Consider the following 22,854-nt stretch of genomic DNA (forward strand, 5'->3'; position numbering starts at 1 on the left):
CTAAAGGAAATCTACTACCTTTAAATTAATATCTTATTCTTAAAAAAAAGAGTTGGAATAACTCAATGTTCTTTTGTCATTAAAATATAAAAACAAAAAACAACTCTTTAGAGCCCACAAATGCTTTAAGAATAAGACAAAGACATACAAAATGGTAAATTGCAGTATTTACTGAATTACTTTATTCTTACTTGAATTCATACTTTTTAGAAATTGGTGTTTTAAAATTGTGTTCAAGGTTTTCTTTCCTGTAGTGGTGAAATTTCTTTTTCTGACCTAGCTTTGTTACATCTTAATATTTGGCGACTTGTTTTACTGTCTCATTCTTAAGTTCTGCAATGAATAGTTACATTTTGCAAAGCTGGTTTTCTTTCACATATAAGCAGAGATTTTCTTCAGAAAAAAAAAGGTAAAATGACAGCTTTACTTATAAAAAGGTTAATATAATAACAGAAAGTTATCATGTATGCTTTATAAGAGCTACATTATTACATTTTTGTAATTAAAAGTGGAAAGAAATTATTTGATACACTTATGATTGCAAAGGTCAAATATATGTTTCCTACTTTGTTAACTCTGAAATGATAAGATTAAAGCTCAGCCCAGCTCCTAAAGAATATTTTGTTAATAGATTTTGAGGCCCTTAAAATGCTGCAAGTAGAATTTCATAGGTGAATTGTGTATTTTTTTTTTCAGTCTTCATGGATGTGCAGAGAACACAAAGACATTACTTTTGATTGGTTGCAAACTTCTACAGTGTGTTTTTTGGTAGAATTTAAGCAACTAAAATAAATTTAGTTTATTTTGAAGTAACTCACGTAATGTTATTTAAACTGTTTCATATTTCAGGTTATGAATAGTGAAATGAACTTACTCTCTGGCACATTAGTTTGTGGTTAGAACAGATGCTGTTGATGTATTTTAAGAACTTTACATGTGAAATGTGATCACAATTTGGTGAATATTTGAACATACAATTTAGTAAAGAAAATCAGATGTTTGTACAAACACGTGCTTGGTGAAATACTTTATGTAAATTATATTGTCTGCGCTACTAGATCAACTAAGCCTTTCCCATTCTAGAATATTTTATTGTTGTATAGGGTTTTTTGAAGTGAAAGAGTATAGGGGAAGCCATCCCAAATACCTTTGAACAGACTATCTGTTGAGATCCTAAAAAAGAGGGAGGAGGTTTATCAGTAACATTAGAATAGTCAGTCATTTTGTTCTTTTAAGTAGGAATAGTGTTTGGGGGATACCAGCATTTCATTGCCTTGCCGTTTTTGTGCTTTTCTCAATCAGAGCAGCTCAGGGTTCCTTGAAATAAAGCAGCTGATTTCTAAGTTCTTTAGTATTTAGTGTATGTTGTGTACTTTGAAAAGTTTAGTTTATATACTTTATTCTTGGTTTTATGAACTTTATTCTGGTAACTTTCTACATGGTGAACATTTAAAAATGGATATCTCTTTTTAATTCAGATAAAGTGATTTTATTACTTTGGCTTTACTTTTTCATGGTGTTTCTCTGGTAATTCTTCAAGGGCTGCTCTGTGTTTGTGTGTGGCTGGAGGGTGCGGAGACAGGTGGGGGAAAGGATGGTATTTTAGGAAGCAGGAAGAGGAAGACTAATAGGGAAAAAGAAGCTGTCTCATTCTTTTTAATCAGATTACTCCTACGTGTTTTTATCTTCTGGACTTTTTTCTAAAATTGTATTTAAAGAAATGTTTCCGTAGTTTACAAAGGACTGGGAGCCACCACTCTGTTTTCCATGGTCTGTCAATTTTCATATCACAACTGAAGTAAATTCTGATATTTTTCAGGCCAGACAAGATTATCTCTACTCAGTGTTGTTAATAATATTTATGCTCTATCCCTTGCAGATTTTTAGTATAAGATTAAAGGTCCTAAAATAGGAGTCATATCATGGTGAGGTTAAAACTTTTTTCCAACACTAGAACCCTGCTTCAACTGGAGGTTTTGTTAAAAAAAAAAAAAAAAATTGTGTTTGAATCTGTGGAGCCACTTGGGTTGAAGCTGAAGTGAAGAATGGAACCACCCTCACAACAGCCCCGGAGGTTTCTTCCCTGACCCTGGGGCTCCATAGATGACAGTTTAAAAACTACAGATCCTCTAATTCTTGCAGTTTAGATACTTAAGAACTTTATTATTAAAAATGTATTAAGATTTCTTGTTGGAGAAATAGTACATATCAGATAAATGCCCTCAGTGCTTCTCAGGTGGCCATAGCTAATATTTTCAGTGCTTAACAATCTTAATTGCATAATATATTAATTGGAGGAAGAAACAGTATATCATATAGCCAAGTACTAATTATTCAGTGTCTGATTGTGCAGTTTGAGATTTTCTCATACTTATTTCTTCTTTGATCTTTTCAGGCATTTTAGTTGAACTCTATAAAAAGGGCAAGGAAAATAGGTGACAATTCATTTCATTACTAATTGCAGGGGTGGTACAGGCGTACAAAATTTAAGGGGTCAGTCACTCTCATGACGTGCAGTCCTTGTAGGACCCTGAGAGTGAGTGCCTCCTTAAATTTTGCACCGTAGACACATCACCGATCTCTCCCTATCCAGGCTTTGACTGACTGAGATGTATATACTGTCAAAAAGTTTTATGGGGAGCAGTTTGGAAGCCCCTGGTCCATAAAGTCAAATTTTTACCGTGCATCAGAATCACGTGGAGGGCTTCTTGAAACAGATTGCCCTGTTCAGATCCCAGGTTTTAATTCAGAAGGTCTGGTTGGGGCCTGAGAATTTACATATCTGAGAATATCTCAGGTGATGCCAACGCTGCTAATTGGGCACCACACTAGAACCACTGGCGCAGGTAATACTTTTTGGATTGGTTGAGAATTTATATATACTTTTCAGGCTTTAGGTGTAATGCATAAGGTGGAACTTGATGGCAATTATATTTAGTATGACAGAGGATGAGAAGTTCTAGAAAATGTTTTATAATAAAATCAATGAAGTAAAAGTTTAAATTATAAAGAGTACTCTCAAAGTACAAGTGATTCATATCCAACATGACTTAAAATTTTTTAATTTTAATAATTTTATGAGAAGTCCGATAACTTCACTAAGCCTACATTGTTTTCTAATTCCTCATAGCTGGATTATTCAGAAGAATCTACTATTTCTGTAATTACTTACTTTGCATATAATTTTCATACTGTTACATCTAAGTTTTTAAAATTAATGCCATTTTTATCAATGTAATTTATACAATTTGTGTTCTATAACATGGTGGACTGAGTTAATTAACAGGCACTTGTCCCTCCCACTAAACACCCATAAAAATAATGGAATAAAACATAGCAACAACAAAAATATTAAAGACCTAGTTATGTTCAAAAGATAGAAAAAGAATCTTTAAATGCCTGACTACAAGAAAGAACTTAAAACCCCAGTGGTAAATCCCTGGAGGGTGTGGCAGCCCAAAGGTGATATCTGATGAGATATAAGACCTAGGCCCCAAGGGGTCCACAGCACAGCTTTGAGCCTAAGAGGCAGGATCTAAAACTAAGACCCTTGTATATAGCTCGGGCCCTGGAAGCTTCTGGCTTTTTAGTTTTTAGAGGTGTAAAAGTCAGTTTGCCAGAAGTGCCAGGTGGGGTAAATAAACAGCTTCCTCTGAGATATAGAAGACACAGATCCTAACCCAAAGGTGGATTTAGATTTGCAGTTTGAATTTAGACAACTTATTTAGTGTGGGAATCTCAAGCAGTGTAAATTCATGTAAAAATGGATTTTGGACTGATGAAACTTCTGGGTTACCAAGTGGAAACAAATATAAAAGTGCCAACAGCAACACTTTACAACGCAGGGTAAATCCCTAATGAAGAAGAATTTGTAGTCAGAAACTAAAAATTATATGAGGAAATGATTCATTACAAAGAGAAGTCAAGTCACGCAAGACTATCAGGCATAGTTGAAGAGAGTTAGTAAATTAAAAGTTGGAATTGGGGAATACAGTATATAGAATATAGCAGAGAAAACCTGAGAAAAAAATTATGATAGATAAAAAGTCATGGAGAATAGAATAAGATCTAATAATCCTGTAATAGATGTTTCAGAAAAGCAATAGAAAAGAATGGGAGAAAAAGCAATATATGAGTGGTAGAGTGTTTATGAGAATAAAGACACAAATCTTTGTAGAAGAAGCATGGCATATCTTGAGCAAGACAGATAAATCTACCCTTAAAACTTATTAAAATAAAACTGTAGAACATCAGAGGATACAAGCATATAATCTTAAAAATCAAGTAAGAACAAGTGACATATATCAAAATAAAGGTTATCCTTTCCTAATCCTTCCTCACCTGTTAGTTCTGTTCCCTAGATGTAATAACTCTCAATACTTTTTGGTTTTAATTATATTCTCTATATCAATATTTTTAAATTACAGTGCTGTCTCTTGATTTATCAGTCACTTTCTGTTATGGCAGATAAGAATCTCTTTCCCATTCCCACAGTTTTTGGATTAACTCAGCAATCAAGCTTTACAGTATTACTACTACTTTAGTATTGCTTATGGCTGAGCCAAGTAGATACTGTGGTTGCTATTCATTTCTGCTACAAGTTTATTTTCATAGAATTAATAATTTCCTAACTGTTTTCTGTTTTCTTTGTAATAGTTGTTAATTCTGATTGGCCTCTCTAATTTTTTACATGGTTAAATTTATCAGATAATCTTATGGTTTCATGTTCTTCTGGAGAGCTCTCTTTTGGAACTCTGTGGACTTCTGTCCCAATCTTGACTGGTCACTTTCTAAGCCTGCCTCCCTGTCTCTCTTCCTGGGACTCCACTTAGATTCTCTCTGGTGTTTGACCTCCTGTTTCCTGGATCTAATGACCGTAGCTTTTTGGATATATGCTCTCATTTTGTTGGAATCATCAAAGAGGGAATACGAGATCAATTTTTGAAACCTAGTATTTATGAAAAATACCTTTCTTTTACTTGCTCACTTTTTTTCATAATTCATCTAGGCATAGAATTCCAATCTGAATATCATTTTCATTCTGAAATTTGAAGGTTTTGTTTCATTGTTGTTTTACTTGCAGTGTTTTAATTGAAAAGTCCAGTACCATTCTGATCTTGAATCCTTTTGTTTCCCTCTACGGAAGCTTCTTTTCCTTCTCCCTGGTTTTAAGAAATTGAATCATACTGCTTTTGAGAAGGTTTCTTGGTGTGGGTTTTTTTGATTCATTGTGTTGGGGACGTGGTGATTCCTTTCAGTCTGTACTGTACATTCATGATTCTCAATTATGAGAAAATTTTTTTGTGTTGTTTCTTGATAATTTTAATCTTCTCTTTTTCTGGAATTTTCATTTGGTTTTGGAGTTCTGGACTGAGCCTCTAATTGTCTTATCTAATTGACTATACTTTCTCTCTTATTTTCCATCTATTTTTGCTCTAGTTTCTGGGAGGTTACCTACTTTCTCTTTTAGCCCTGTAGAATTTTTAAAGTTCTTTCATAATATTTTGTTATGGAGCTCTCTTTTTATTCATTTTGTAGACTTCTGCACAATACACCTGATTTGAGCTCTGTGTCTCTCTCTTCCCCTTCCCTGATCTGATGTCCTTCTAGTCCTTCTCTGGATAAATTTCTCTAACGGAAAAACCACTGATCTCTGACAGGGTTGGCTGCACAATGTGAGATTTTGGCCCGTGTTTTGGTTTTTTGGTTTGTTTGGCTTTGGGGGATGGGTAACTGCGTCTTATGTGAACTTACAACTGCTGCCTCTGTTTTTAGACTCAAGGCCTACCTCTACTTTCCAAGATAACTGGCACCCCGAATTTTGAGTTTCTCTGAAATTCTGTGGGTGGGTTGGCTTGCTTCTAGTTATTATTTATCTCCAGAGGCTTAAGTTAGAATTTCCTGTCTAATACCAAACAAACTCCATCAGCTTACGGTCTTCCCATTAGTTTTGTCCTGATGGGTTAATACCGCCCCTATTTTAAAATATGTTTTTATTTAATTTTTAAATGGCAATATATTCACATGGTTCAAGAATCAAATAATATATAAAAGTGTACAGTGAAAAGTAAACCATCCATATTTTTTAAAACTAATATTTTAGTGTAATTTGTGGAAGGAGTAGAGATAATCTAAAGAATTCAGTATAGCATTTTAATTACATTTTTTATGTGGTCATTCCAATGATAGGTAGTCACTTTACAACACATCTTTTTTTTTTTTTTTTTTTAAATTTTTGGCTGCATTGGGTCTTTGTTGCTGTTCGTGGGCTTTCTCTGGTTGCGGCGAGCAGGGGCTACTCTTCGTTGCGGTGCACGTGCTTCTCATTGCGGTGGCTTCTCTTGTTTTGGAGCACAGACTCTAGGTTCGCAGGCTTCAGTAGTTGTGGCACAAGGGCTCAGTAGTTGTAGTCTGCGGGCTCTAGAGAGCAGGCTTAGTAGTTGTGATACACGGGCTTAGTTGCTCCGTGGCATGTGGGATCTTCCCGGACCAGGGCTCGAACCTGTGTCCCCTGCATTGGCAGGCGGATTCTCAACCACTGCACCACCAGGGAAGTCTGCAACTCATATCTTTTTAAAACAAATAACATTAAAGTAATTTTCTATATAACAAAATGCTTTGTAAACCTCAGGAGATGACGCCCTTATGTAGCAATTTTCGTCAAAGTAGAATATTTTAGGATTTTCTTTTAGAAATCGCTAAGATTATAAGATGACTAAATTGAAGACTACATAAACTGTTGCTTGACTGATATGAATCACATACTTTGAAAGCTAATTTAGAGCTTTTTAGTTTTTAAATCATTTGCTTCCCTTTTAATAAGCAGTAACTTAGCTTTTCTATTCTGGCTGTTGACTTTTTGATTTCTCATTTCTTACTCCATTTTGGGTCCCCTCCCCCCATTTTGACAGATGCATTTGTTAAGCTGATTGATTACAGTTTTAGGATTTTTTTTCCACAGATGTACATGGAGCCATTATAGATGGTTATCTAAAACAGGATATGATTTTTCCCAGTAATTTGAGTAATAAATTTTTGGTAACACCTCCTAACTACTGCCTTCAGTTCCTAGTCTTCCAACTAAGTACTGCAAGATCTTGCTATTTTTTAAAAAATTTATTTGTTTTATTTATTTATTTTTGTCTCTGTTGCGTCTTCATTGCTGTGCGTGGGCTTTCTCTAGTTGCAGCGAGGGGGGCTACTCTTTGTTGAAGTGTGCAGGCTTCTTATTGCGGTGACTTATCTTGTTGCGGAGCACAGGCTCTAGGCGCGTGGGCTTCAGTAGTTGTGGCTTGAGGGCTCTAGAGCACAGGCTCAGTAGTTACGGTGCACGGGCTTAGTTGCTCTGCGGCATGTGGGATCTTCCCGGACCAGGTCTCGAACCCATGTCCCCTGCATTGGCAGGCAGATTCTTAACCACTGCACCACCAGGGAAGCCCCGATCTTGCTATTTTAACATAAGTATTTGACAAAGTTGGTGACACGGAAATTTTAAGAGGATTCTCGTGGGCATTGACGGTTAGTAGATAGTAGTCAGAAGTCCTGTATCAATATAGGACATGGCTTTTATTTTTAACAGTAGCAGTACCATGTAGCAGCTTATAAGTAGAATATAGTTTGGCAGGGGATGCATGTTTAAGTTCTCAGAGACCTCAAAAACATGATAATTGCTTGGACCTTTTAGATATACTTTTGTTGAAATGATTCATAGACTTTTGTGCTTCTTTAAAATAGTCATTCAGAGTATTTGGAATTAAAGAAATGGTTATTAAAACAAGGTGCCAGTTTTCAACATATAAGATTGGCAAATAAATTGGTAATAAATTATATGATAATACCAAGTTTAGATATTGGTGGGAATGTAAATTGAAGCAATAAGATGGCAGTTTGGGTTATATCTCCCCAGATTAAATACGTGTGTTAATGTTTGACCCTAAATTCCATTTGTAGGAAATTACACTAGAGCAGTAAACAAAGTATACAAAGTATATGTACATGGATGCCCATCACAGCAGTCTGTAATAACATGAAAACTTCTAACTACCTAAATATCCACCAACTGGGGACTATTTATTAAATGATGGTATATTCTTATCATGGAAGACTATGTAGTTATTAAGAAGAATGAGTTATATGTGTGTATATGTGTTCATTTGTATGAAATGATGTCTAAGAGTTTTCCATTGAAAACATAAGAATGAGACTATTTGTTAAAATGTACACTTACACGTATATACATACACCTACATGCATACATGGATGTACATTGATGTTCCTGGAAGTCTATGCAAGAAACCATGAGGTTTCTTCTTTTATCGTTCATTTTCAATTTTCCTATTCAATTCTTTTTTTTTTTTTTTACCTTGAGCAGTTATTACTTTTATAATTTTAAAAAGATATTATTTTATTATTAAAATGTTTTAAAGAAAATATTCATGAAATATACTATTATACTTATTCATTTAACCATTTCTAAAAGAGTTTAAATGTTTGATTATAAAACTACAAGAAACTTTAAATAATTATTGATTTTTTCCCCTTAAAGGCTGGCTGAATTTAGATCACTATAACTTACATTTCAAACCTTTTAAAAGTAAATGCTATTTTTTTTCTATTTGAAGTATGGACTACTAAACTATAGGTTGAAACCAAGAACACTAATTCCAAATTTTAAAAGTAAACTTTGAGAGAAACATAAATGAATCAAAGAAAATATAAGCTCTTACATTATAGTCTTCATACAAGATTGCTCAAGTCAAGAATTCCAGAAAAGGTTAACAGCTTAGCACATTACTGAACTGACAAGGTATATGAGGCCACCACACCAGCCCCCATGCCAGCAAAAGAAAACAATGAAATGACAGCTCTAGTGTTTGGAGAGAGGTTGTTAACAACAGCTTATTCCTTCATGATTTCAACTCTTGACAGAAGACAGGTCTGCTCGTTGCATCATGGCAGATATATCATTACCTTCTGGCCCTGTCATGAGTGAATTGGGGGGGAAGAAAACGACGTTCAGTTTTGAAAATCCAATTACCTTCTTGAATTTTGGTCACTGTTTCTGAGATAGATGTGAATAAGCCATTCTGTGATGATAACTCTTTGAATCTAGATTGTTCTCTTGTACTGAATTAATTAAGCATATACTTAAGCTTTTTCTATAGTCAAGTGGAAAGCTAGCTATGACAGCATAGAGCACCTTGATATTCTGACATCATCCCAAGAAAGATATTGCAAGGCCTCTCATGTCTTATTTCTGGTCCTCTACTCTGTGTTTATTCCTGACTTCAAATAACTTTTAAAGTAGACCTAGGCCTTTTCATTAAGTGCAAGAGAAAAAATACTGGATTTTAAAACAATTAGGTACATTTTTACATGAAAAAATATTATTTATAATCAGAATTTGGTTATAAAATGGTCTGTTTCTCAATTACATGCATATTTGAATTCTTCTGTCTTTTTTCTTGGCTACCTAAGAAGTGACTCTGGGGACTTAGAAAGAGAAAGAGAGGGTGTGGTTTTGACAGTATGCTAAAAGCCTTGGGGTTTATGTATGATAAGAATTTCAGTGGAGGCTGAGATGAGTTTAAATGCACAGAAGGCAAACATAAAAATCTTGTTTAATTTCTGTCATGTTGTTCCCTTTTGAGTCACTGTGATGTCTTTTTCAAATCTGCTTTACTCTTGAGCTTTGTGCTACTATATCCATGATCTGTATTTCCGCCCCCCTTCTATTTCATTTTAACTGCTGATCCCTTTTCTGTGGTTCTTCCTTTAATATCAGCTGAAGCAGTTTGAATTGCTGAATCAAAGCTGTTTTGGGAGTGAGAGAGTGTGTAAGATTGTGCAGGGTGAGATTCTCTGGGGTAGAAGGTAACACCTCCTGCAGTTATAATCAATGCTCTGGACACTTTCAAAGACTGGAGAAGCCATGACTTGCTCCAGGGTTAAACTTTTAAAATAACTTCCCTAGAGAAAAATGTCATCAATAAAATGGACTAATTAGTTGACAATTCTTGAATACCCTAGGTTTAACAAGAAAAGATTAAAGAGAGGTCAGCTTTGCGTTTCTCACTGTACTTTTGGTTTCTTTTGGTTTTTAGCCTTTATTCTTTTGTTTATTTTGAACATCATTTAAAAAAATTACTTCCAGTATTTATCAGTTTGTCCCCTAAGTTATTTTATTTTGAGAACTAAAATGGAAAATGTCATCCTTTAGTAGTAGGAAATAGTCTAAACTTTTACTTGAAATAATCAAGGCAGGAAATTATGAAAGGTAGGTAATTTGTGAAAGTATAGTTTGCACTTTTAGTCTAAGTCACCAAGCTTTAAACTGAATGTACTATATTTAAATAATCACTAAAGTATTTTAAAGAAAATAATGTTAAGTGAATTTAAGGGTAAAAAATTATTAGTTTCCAGGGGACTAGTTCAGTAGCATTTCATGTGTGATGTTATTTGTTGGTGATTTTTTTTTCAACTGTTTACATGATGTAAATAAAAGGCATATTTAAAAATATTAATTCCTAGATAAATTGCCTATTCAATATGATATTAGAAATTCTAACTAATGCCTAATTTAGTTAAAGATTTAATGTGGAAAGACACCTCTATTAACTACCTACTTTTTATTTGTAATACAACTTCCTAAACTAAGCTGGATTTCAATAGTAATTCTGAATAGTAATAGGCTAGTATTTTAACTCTTTTTTTTTTTTTTAAAGCATAGGGTATATAGTTTTTTGTTTTCCTGGACATAAAACAAATCACTACTTAAAAATTGCAGTTGTAAGAATTAGGTGGAGTATCTTTACATACTTTGTATATTTAGAATCATGTACTTCTATATTTTAAAGTAAACTTTTATCAGTTTACTCCAAATGTAAATGTAATCAGTAACTCCATACTGTCAAGTATGGAATCAGATGTAACAATCTTAGGACCTATGTTGTTGCTTTGTGTTTATAATCCTTATTGAAAAGGAGATTTTACCTTGTTTATGAAATGGATATACAAGGATGAGTATACCTCATGAAGCTTGAAGGCTATGGAAGAAGGCTTGAAGTAGTAGTAATAAAAAATTAAAAGCACCAATAATATTGTGTTTGTAAAAAGTAATAAAAAACACAGGTAGTATTGTGTTAATAAAAAGCACCCAAAAATTAAAAGCACCAATAGTATTGTGTTAGGTATACATTCTGCAATTAAAAAAAAACCCAAAAAACTGATATATGGGAGTGGGAGTTCCCTGGTGGCCTAGTGGTTAGGATTCTGGGCTTTCACTGCCCTGGCCTGGGTTCAATCCCTGGTCGGAGAACTGAGATCCCGCAAGCTGCACAGCGTGGCTAAAAAACAAAAGAAAACAAAACAAGAAACTGATACAGTTTCAGGGTCATGCACATTTGATTTTTATACGATCATAAGATTTAAGCCAATTTAGGTTATGAATGCCATATAGAAATGATATAGCATAGCAAACTGTTTTTTTTAACATCTTTATTGGAGTATAATTGCTTTACAATGGTGTGTTAGTTTCTGCTGTATCACAAGTGAATCAGCTATACGTCTACATATATCCCCATATCCCCTACCTCTTGCTTCTCAAACTATTATTTTTTGTTACCTAGAGTTTAAACTATAATGAACATACAATGCCATTAAATTAAATTCTGAATGAAAATGAGTTATTTCACAATTTATTATTTTATTAATTAAAACTACAGAATGAAATATTCTGTTAATCACTGGAGAAAATTAATGTTTGTTTGAAGCTCTCCTTTGACCTTTTATTTGTGCAGTAATACAGTGATAATGTTAAGTCATGTAAGTGTGTGTCCAAACGAAACTAATTTTAAAAGTTAGGGGAAATACTGTTAAGTAAGCAATTCAGCTTTGCTGTTCTTTTGATAGTGAAGACAATTGCTTTTGTTATTATCTTCAGTTTTCTCATATTTAATAGTGTGACTGAAGGTTTTAAAATAATTCTATTAAGTTGTTATCTTTAAGCCTATTTAAAACAATTCTATTAAGTTATCTTTATGATTACATAGAGGATGGAAATCTAGTTAAAAATAAAGGATAAAGTTTAAGATATGAAGCTACATACGTATGCATTTATGTATTTCGTTATGGTACAGCTTGAACGTAGGTTGTTAAGTAATAACTTACTTTAATAAGGATCAATTTATTTCTTTATTATTAAAAATAGGTATGTTTTAAAACATACTCATGATTACATCATATATACAAACACACATGCCTTCATACATAGAAATATCTGTGTATGTTGAAATTCCAAATTGCTGTGTTGATTTTTTGAAAAAAAATAAACCATTATTTGAAAGACTTGTCAATTCTGTTGGGAAATGAGTACTTGCTTATTCATACCATGAGCTGCATATTTGAATAAAATTACCTTTTCTTAACAATGAATTGGTCTTCAAAATATTTTAAAAAACATTTATCTGGAGAAACAAATGCCAGCAATATTTTAAAACTTTCTTAAGGAAAATTTAATGTACTTCTTAGTTTGCATTTTCTGATAGTAAGAAAATGTCTTTTCATTGAGCTTTTCTTGTACATTTACTTAGTATTATAATGGTTTGGAAGTGGACTGCCCTCTTGAACAGTGTGTGTTGTTTGTGATCAAAAACTTACAGAAGTTAAATACTTCTATCAGAACAAACTTAAACTATTGTTAATTATCTTTTTTTTTCCCAGAAATTAACAAATTATAACATCAAAGCCTGTTTAAGGAGGTATGTAGTAGGTCATTTGCTGCTACAGGCATTTTCTCTCCCTCCACGATGCATTTGTTTAGTTTCTCTCACTTTCTGACTTTGGCACTGTTTGGTGAAATTCAGACATGCTCTTCCCCTCCAAGGAATCTCAGGGGTGGAAGATAACTTATACAAAATTAATAAATGGTATTGCTTTTTCATTATTGCCCATCCAAGGCAACTTGCAGTGTTCACTTTAGAGAAAAAAAGCTACTTGTGTAGGAAACACAGCAAATACATTAACAAGTTTAAAGCCATGAGCCAGTTTTAAAAAGGAAAATTTGAAATAGTCAATATTATATAAGCAATTAAAAATATTGACCCAGTAATTTCTTAAGACTCCTCCTTTTATTATTTTGGTGTAATAAAATTATAAAATTTAATCTTAAAAGTGAAAAACAATAGTAGCGTTTATATTTTATGAAGACTAAATTAAATGAGTTAGTTAATTTAGCCAGAGAAGAGTTTCAACTATTAGAGTTTGCCTATTAGAAATTTTATTTTTACTCTATAGATGATTAATTTTGCTTAAGCATTTTGTTTCAACATAATACAGAAACAGTTTTATAGGAGAGAAAAATTGGCATGAATGGTGTTAACCTGTCGTATTGTATAGTTCATGATGCTCAAATCTGTATAAATACCATAGATAGTATGATTTAAGATTGCTTTTGAAAAGAAGTTATATATGCACACACACGTAATAAATAATTGTTTGTACAGTCTTAATTTCTGTTTTCAATTCCTGAGAACTTTTTCATTAGCTCTAATATTGCTCCTTATATGAGGTCTTTTTTCCATATTAGATACATTTGAATAGTTTTATGACAAATAGTTTTAACATTAAGAATTATTTTAGGGAATTCCCTGGCGGTCCAGTGGTTCGGACTCCACGCTTTCATTGCCGAGGGCGTGTTCAGTCCCTCGTTGGGGAACTAAGATCCCACAAGACATGCAGCATGGCCAAAAAAAAAAAAAAAAATATTTTAAGGAAGCATTTAGTGGAAAGCCATCTCGTGGTCTCATCTTGAGCTTCTGCAGCTCAATTTGTTACTTTCTTAATGTACAGGAAAGATACAATTAAGCCTCCTAAATACTATAGCTTTCCAAAGTATCCTATTCCTTTATTTAGAATATATGCACCAAACTGCACCCTGTAACAACTTGTATTATAATAACAATGCTATTTGTCAAATTTTATATGTGTGCTTTTGTTTCCCACTAAACTGTGACCTCATTGAGGGCATCTCAGTACGTTTTATCATTGCCTGGCAATGCACTTTAGTGGATAAGAACACAGGCTTTGGGGCTAACCATTCCTAGTGCCAGGTTTAGCTTTGTGACTTAATATTTGTGTGACTTGGTCAAGTGTTTTGAATTGTGTAGTCTTGCTCTAATCCATAAAATGATCATCATAATAATACCAAACTCATAGGACTATCCTGATGATTAAATGACAAAATATATGAAAAGTACTTACCACTGTGCCTGAAGTGGATTTTTAAACCTTTTTATGGATGAAGGGATAAAAGAATTTTCATTAGCAAAATAGAGAAATGTGATGGCTTATTGGCAGGCACCATCTTTTTTGTTAAATCTGTTAAAAGATAATAATATGTGATTTCAGTTCCCCTGTTCTTTTTTTAAATAAATTTATTTGTTTATTTATTTATTTATTTTTTGGCTCCTTTGGGTCTTCGTTACTGCTTGTGGGCTTTCTCTAATTGCGGCGAGTGGGGGCTACTCTTCGTTGTGGTGCGTGGGCTTCTCATTGCCGTGGCTTCTCTTGTTGTGGAGCTCAGGCTCTACGTGCACAGGCTTCAGTAGTTGCAGTGCATGGGCTCAGTAGTTGTGGCTCGCGGGCTCTAGAGCGCAGGCTCAGTAGTTGTGGCGCATAGGTTTAGTTGCTCCGCGGCATGTGGGATCTTCCCGGACCAGGACTCGAACCCGTGTCCCCACATTGGCAGGCGGATTCTCAACTACTGCGCCACCAGGGAAGCCCCAGTTCCCCTGTTCTTTTTTTTTTTTTTTTCCCCCTGTTCTTAAATAGGAACATGAACCATGTAAATTCTTATTGTAACAGCTTTCACATAATGAGTACTTAATGAATATTATAGTGATAAAGGTGGAGATGCTAATTATTTAGTATTTTGTTTTGTTTTTGTTTTGTTTTCTCCCTTTTCCTCTACAAATCCTGCCACTTTATGTCTTATTCCTCTAACAGTATGACTGGGTCTCTTTTGAGCATCTAATTGTATTGGTAATGATTTTTCTGGATCCAAATTATCAACTATACTATGGACCCAAAGGACATGGGATTAAGTTGTTTTTAGCACTGCCTAGGTGGTGTAGGTGGGCTTCTAATATTAACCTTCAGGGGCAATTGGAGGATGTGAAACATAAGCCTTCTGAAAATGACTTTTTTAAACCCAGAGTTGTTAATGGCAAAAATTTTGTTCTAACCTTCTTACTCTGTAAAGTCCATCCTATCCATCCGTCAATCCTCCAATTCATCTGTAGATCCATCAAGCATGTATTAAGGACCAATCACTGTTTAAGTTTAGGGAGGTACAGTATTGCATAAAACATAGTGGCTGCCCTCAAGACGTTGTGGTTTAATGGGGGATACAAGCAAATTTAGTGCATTGTGATATGTGCCCAAAACTATAAGCATAGGGTATCTTAAGTGAGCATAATGGAGGCATCTCTTAATGCCATCTCTATAGAAATGCTTCCCAGAAGAATTAATATTTACATAAAATCCTCAGGTATGAGTAGGCACTTGGAGGTGGAGAGAGGTATTCCAGATGGAGGGATTAGTTGAATACAGCTTGAACACAGACAGAGAGTGTAAGACTAAGGCTGCAGACATCATCAGGGCCAGATGTGTCCTTTTAAGGTATTTATAAATTGTTTTAAGGGTTATGGAGCAGCATTGAATAGTGTCTAAATAGGGAAATGACATGGTCAAATTTGTTTTTTAGATAGTTAATTCTGGCACAAGCCTGAAGAGTGGATTCAGTGACCAGTAAGATACTATTGATAGAACATATGTGAGCAAAAATGGTAGACTGAACTGAGGAACCAGTGGGCATGTATAGAACTGGGGAGATACAAGAGCTATTATGATGACTGATTGTTATGTGGGAAGTGAAGGAAAGAAAAGCCTCAAATATGACACCTGGGTTTCTGATTTGTCTAATAGGGGAGATGGTAGTTATCATTAACTGAGTTGAGGAATACTGAAGAGGAGTGATATTTTAACACTGAGGAAGTTGAACATCTTATTTCAGACATGTTGTTTTTGAGGTGCATGTGCCACCATATTCTTCCCAGTTGACTGTTATAGAATGCTTTTGTTGATTTTTGCTGAACTCTTGTATCCATAGCCATCCTGTGGTTACAATTAACATTGTCAATTGTGATGTGATTTGAATAATGACTGATATTTTCATTGTGTTAACACTAAGATAAAAGTGAAACAAAGACATATGTCCAGACTTCATTTATTCATTAATTATATGAGTGCGTTGGATTATAGTTTTCAAATACTTGAAGAATATTTTCTTAATATTATATGTGATTCACAGTGTCGCAGCTGCAGACAAGACAGACTTTTAAGTTTAATCTGTATAATTAACATTTTTACATCACTTTCTTAAGTCTAAACTGTCAACAAAACAATAAATGAAGCCCTGATTTGTAGCATTTGCCAATTCCCATGGTATAAGTACCATGTAAAAGCCATGGCGGATTTCAAGCCGCCAATCTGATGTCAGTGAACACAGAGATGGGAAGAAATATATAGTATTCCATCATTATGTAATAGTTCCACCATACAGATACAATAAACATTAATAACCCTAAGAGCATAGATAATAGTAAAATAACTAGGAAGTGATGAGTATTTATTACATTTGCTCTAGGTATGTTGCATTTATTTGTAAGAGTACATAATTTAATTTTTAATAGTGGTTTTGTGTAACTGATTCAGAATTCCTGAAAATTTAACAATGTGTTCTCATGAACCAGTATGAGTTAACTCCAGCACTCCACACTTTTTAACATGTATGTTCATAACAGCACTATTTATGTTGCTAAAAACTGAAACTGTCTCAATGCTCATCAGTAGTAGAATGGTAATTCTAATTATTGTAATTATTATCTAATTGTAATTATTATCTAAGTATTCTATAAATCCTATTCTTAATTCTAATTTTAAATTCTGAATGTGCTATATCTATACAGTAGAATATTATATTGCAATAGGATTAACAAACTTACAACTATATGCAACAACATAGATGAACCTCTCAAACTTACTGTTACGTTAAAGGAGCCAATCAGAAAGAGTATAGACTATATGGTTCCATTTATATAAAGTTCAAAAACAAGCAAAACTAATCCATGGTATTAGAAATCAAGATAGTATTTATGCTTAAAGGGGTGGCTTCATGGTGGGGGCTTCTGGGGTGCTAGTAGTGCCCATTTTTAAAACATCTGTCTGTTAGTTACATGTGTTCACTTTATGAAAATTTATCGGGCTGTATACTTAAAATTTGTGTGCTTTTCTATATGTATTTAATATTTCAATTGAAAGTTCAAGAGAAAAAAAAATGTTGGCTGAATTGGAAGATGCATCTGGAAACTAGCAATTAGTATATCTGAGGGATAACTTACACTGAGATACAGCCAAAGCCCACTCTAAGTTATCACAAAAGAGTTAGGGTTTTTTCTCTTTCGTGTGTATTCTGTGCTTCAGTTGAAATACTTTCCATTCCTTGAACTCAGCCTGTACACTTAACACATCACCTCTGCTCCTTCTTTTTCTTCTTTCTGAAAGCCTTCTTCCTAGCTCCTAATTGCCTACTGGAATTTCTTAGTATTCTTCTCACATGGAAGTCGTTCTTGAATTGCTTGAGGTATGATTTCAGTAAAAGTAGTTTTTACCTACTGGCGTATCTTCTACCATATAAGACTTGAAGATTAGTGTGAACATGGTTAGATATACTTTTCTGGGTTCAAGACTATTGCATAATTGAAGGTGCCGCAGTCTGACTGCTGGATAAGTGGCACCTTGTTGTTTAAGGCTTCTTTCACTGCTGCCTCAAATATAACCCTCAGTCTCATATCTTGTTGGTTATTTCCATTGTCCTTATTGTAACCATCCACTGCCAGCTCTCATAAAAATGCTTTGCCATCATCTACATATTGTCAAGCATATTTGCAGTCACTTTTGAAATAATTGTAAATTCCATGAAAATATAGTGGACAGTGGGAAATTTCAAATCCCCTTTCCATTTAGAGATTTTGTAAATTACATATACCTTATTAGTAACTGGTGGTCAGCCATGATCTTAAAGGATTAGATCTCATGAAAGATTACTATGTTTCTAGACGTCTGAATCTGAGACTAGTTCAACTCCCAAGATCTATTAATCTAGATTAGACTGAACTAAGTGTGATTTCCTGTCTGGTCAAGTTAGTGTCATAACCCTGCTGATTAGTGAAGGTTAGGTTGAAACTACTGGTATCTACAACAGTGTGATGTTTACTTGCTGTACTCACCAGTCCACTTATGGACCCCCTCCAACTGGTATGTTTATAACTGGTTTAAGAGTCTATGTCAAGTGGCTTATAACTGCTGCTCGCCATTTTGAAGAGAATTAATTTGTACTTATACAGTTGATAAACTCATTTCTTTTCTAGCTGATTCTATCCTGGAATGCTTCTGACAGTTTATATCTTAAGCACTTCATTTCTGGGAGGGTCCAATTTAAGTTTAATTTTACTTTCTCCAATTTTAGAACAGGTTTAACTTTTTACATGTTTTTTTTTTCTGTGTCATAAGAAAAATCAAGTTGTTATGTTGCTTTAAATTTTTTTTGTAAGTAAAGTTCTTTTAACAATGTTTTCTAATTCCTTTGGCATGAAGAAGCCAATAATTCTACTTTCCTAAAGCGACTTGTTTTCCTTTTACACTCCATGCTTCTGGTGTTGGCACTCTTGTTTTTACTAGTCTCTCTTGCATACAGAATTTTAGATTTTTTACAGAATAAAGGTTACAGGCAAATAGCCAGCTGTCACATTCTTGAGGTCAGATGCCACTACTATATATGAGATGCTCTGTTTTGGCTTCATACTACTTGCCAGATTGCTAAGCAGATGTTCTAGGCTGTAATTCAGGAAATTGGGACCTCTTGAAACATTCCCTGAGAGTCGCTTTTGACATCTCTGAATCATTTATTTAAAGGTAATTAGTTCTAGTGAAAATGAAAATGCATTGATATGAAAAGAACAAAATTATTTTACAGTGTTTGGGAGTTGTAGCATGATTAGAAACTTGATTCCGGGTATGTATGTAATGGTACAAAAGTATTAATTTTAATATAAGAATGCATTAGAATTAAGCACTTTTCCACCTTTTTTTTTTTTAATTTGGAGACTGTTACCAGAAAGCCTATTTTTTTTTTAAGTTTTTCTTTTTAAAGACTTTAAGGACTACCAATTGACTCTGTGCTACATTGAAGAACTAATAAGCTGCCTGTTTCTATACAGCAGACAGGTGCAAAGGAGGCTGTAAGAGTATTCTTTCTTCTCTAATATATCCCAGTACATGTATTGGTATTTTTCTCATATATCCCATCAGTATTTTTGTTGGTATTGCAGTTTTTTATAATTAATGCAAAGTTCCCTTATTTATATACGGAACTTTTATAAAATACTATTCTAAAGCTGTAGTTTCCTTGTCCTGTGTGTCTATTATTAACACATCATTTGCACAAAAGATAAAAATTTAAACTGATAACTATTATGATCTAAAAGTCATAAAACCACATTTGAAAAATCTGATATATATTTATTTAGATCCCTTTGGCCCTATTTAGATAATAAAGGAGCCAGCCACATGTATTCATATTAGTATATTTTACTTGTATGCATTGTGCTTTACAGAAAAGTGCTTTACACAGAAATGGTATAAGATCCAATATCTTGTTATTGGGAAAATTGTTAGGCCACCATATTTTACGGAAAGTGAGAATAAATTGTAGGAATAAACATCTAAATCTCATTTATATTTGCCTATGGATAAATTTGAATTTACAGTTAACATGGGTCCATTGGACATTCATAACAAACACCTCAGTCAAACTAATGAAGACTCAGTTAGAAAATCGAACTCTAAAATCACCTCTGTTCTTCCTCCTTAAACAATTCTTCCATTTTTCCCATTTCATGTTTTGGATAAATAGCATTGCAATGAGATTGATGTGAAAGACCAATCTCAGCAGTTCTCCCAAAATTATAGAAAAGTAATCAAGGGTGCTAGTTTACAAAACTTACCCTAGTCTCTAAGCCTAAGTGGATATATAACCTTAACTTGTCATAACTTCCAGTTCTGCTGGATTAAAGTTGTTATTCCAGTAGGAAAAAACAAATGGATTGGTGATGTCGATTTTAGAATTGAAGCCCAAGCAGAGCCTCTGTGTCTACAGGAAATATAAGGATATGTATAGGTAAGCTCTTATGTGGATAATTGATATTTGAATATTAGTAATCTCTGTCCCCTCTCTTTCTTCACTCCTTTTTCTCTCCCTCTTCTCTCTGTCTTTCTTACAAGTATACACTCACGCAAATTAGCAAGTCATAATATTAAGGTATCAAATTACTGTGTTTTGTCAATTCTAAGATGCATATTTTCTTTATATTTTAACACCTCTGAAATTGGCTTGTACCTATTTTTCCACCCAAATTTAGAACCAATTGAGAGAAAAAGAGTAAAATAATAGAGATCAATGTATCATCTTTATAACTGATAAATAGAAGATTGAGGAATGAGTTAGCTCTACTAGCTGAGTGGGTTAGTCTCCCCAGAATTCAGCCGATTTACCTGCAGGCCTCATCCTGTGAGCTTATGACACTGAGCATCAGAGAATTTGTGCTTTCTATAGGCATCTGGCTGCCCAGGTGGGAGGAAGAGGCTGAGTCACAAAAAGCAGTTCACCAATCGCGCAGGTCGCAGGTCGCTGCCCCTACTCGAGGGAAGAATGAGCAGGGAGGAGGAGCAAGGGGAGAATTGTTAGTCTAGATGGAGACTAGTGAGTGGGGGTTAAGTGTACCCCCTCACTAACAGAGTGAAGCCCGGGTGTATAATCTAGATATTACTCCAAAGCTAAGTCCTTTGCCATTCTTTCCCAAGTTCTCCTAATTCACTTGGGATGCTTTAAAAATACATGCCCTAGGAATATATTCATTTTTTATTCTCTCCTTTCTGTCTCTGGACTCTTCTCTGCCTCGTCTTTCTACTTCCGTATACTTTTACTTGCTGCCAACACCTGTGAGTTCTTAGTTTCTTTATTTCTTGGAGAAGTTGATCCTTTTCTGGCAGACTCCAGGCTGTCTCTTTGTTGTGGGATGAGCCTTTTCTTCTCAGTTACCTACATTCCAACATAGTTGAATCTCATGCATTATTTTCTTCCTCTGCCTTTGCTTATGTTGTCCCATTCAGATCCTTTGAGATGAGTTTGTCCTCACCTTGACCTCACTGTTATCTTTACACCTCGCCTTTTACATTTATTCTCTTCTGCAGCTTCTCCCTTGGCCTGTCACATGCCTACCTGGGCTAATAGAGTTCCTTTGAACTAGAAGCTTGTTAGTACTTAAAAAAAAGAATCTTGGTTCAAGCCACATGTTGTTAATATCCTCATTTGCTCCATACACCCTGCCTTAGGATTGGCTTCTTTCTTGAAGAATTAGCATTGAAAAAACCCACATTTGCATTTTATCACATCCACCACAGCCCATCTGGAGTGAACCATAAATCCACAGTGAATTTTTGCAGAAGAGAGTTTTGCTACGTGAAGCACCTAGATAAACGCACAAGAATGAGAGCAAAAGAAAACACTTTCTTATTTTCTTCAGAAAGAAAGTTTAAATATGCCATATTTGCCAGTGTATAAGGCATATTAAAATTATACTTGAGTATTGAAAATTGAGTGTCTGAGGCAGGAAAAAAATCTTGTCTGTTCATGGAGTATGCAGGCATGGCTTGGCAAATGAAAGATATTTTCAGTGTATTGCATTCTGTATTCTTGTACTGAGATCTAAAACTTAATATCGTTAAGTTGTGCTTATTAAGAAAATTGATGTCTCCACTCAGATAATCATGAAACTGATTCTATAATGAAAAGGAAGAAAGTAAAGATACTTGGGAAATCAGAAAAGCTGGTCTTTAATAGTGTAAACCTTTCATTAGTGCAATAAGATTAGGGCTCTTCTTCAAATTTTACTTTGTCTTATCTTGAGATTATTTTTCTACCAGCTACATTGGAGATATATTTTTCTTCTTAAGTGGTAAGAGATAAGTTGAGCTTTTTTTCCTAATACTTATTTGTAAAATACTTATTCATTCATTTAACATTTATTTGAGCATCATAAATATATACATATACATACACACACACACACACACACACACACACACACACACACAAACATATATATATGCACGAAGCACTGTTGTAGATAATGGGGATATATCAGTGAATAGTCCCAAATCCCAGCTCTTATGGAACTTTTCATTCTGCTGGAGTATCATGAAAGTTAAAAGTGCTTTAAATGTGATATAGTTTAATAGTTAGAAAATTGGTCCTTTAAGTAATAATGCTGATCTTTTAATATCTCGTGGCATGGCGGTCTCCAGGTATTCATACTTCATACATGATGGCTCACATAAGGAAGAATGCAGAAACTGCCAGTCCTCTTAAAAGTTAGGCATGGAACTGGCAGAGTGTCGCTTTCATCATACTCTTTTGGTCAAAGCAGGCACAAGTCAGCCCAGATTCAAGATGACGCGACTTAGACCCCCGAAGATTTTGTAGCCAAAGATTTTGTAGCCATTTTTACTATACCGCAGGTACCACCATTTAAATAGCTATATGACATAGGAAAGTCACTTCAGTTGCCTGAACCTGGGAACCCTAAACTAATCTGTCTTAACATGTCAGGGGAAATGTAAACACATTTTGTAATACTTATATGTTCTGGTCATTGTTCACCCAGTGTGATTCATTTA

The 22,854-nt window shown here is 34.3% G+C and overlaps 1 protein-coding gene across 11 annotated transcripts in view; it reads left to right on the forward strand.

Moving 5' to 3' along the window:
* The window catches only part of ARB2A (ARB2 cotranscriptional regulator A), a 432,252-nt gene that overhangs the window by 105,083 nt on the left and 304,315 nt on the right, over window positions 1-22,854 (forward strand). The gene's annotated exons all lie outside the window — the stretch shown is intronic.

This window comes from Balaenoptera physalus (assembly GCF_965194825.1).
Source record: "Balaenoptera physalus genome assembly, chromosome: 3".
Taxonomy (NCBI): domain Eukaryota; kingdom Metazoa; phylum Chordata; class Mammalia; order Artiodactyla; family Balaenopteridae; genus Balaenoptera; species Balaenoptera physalus.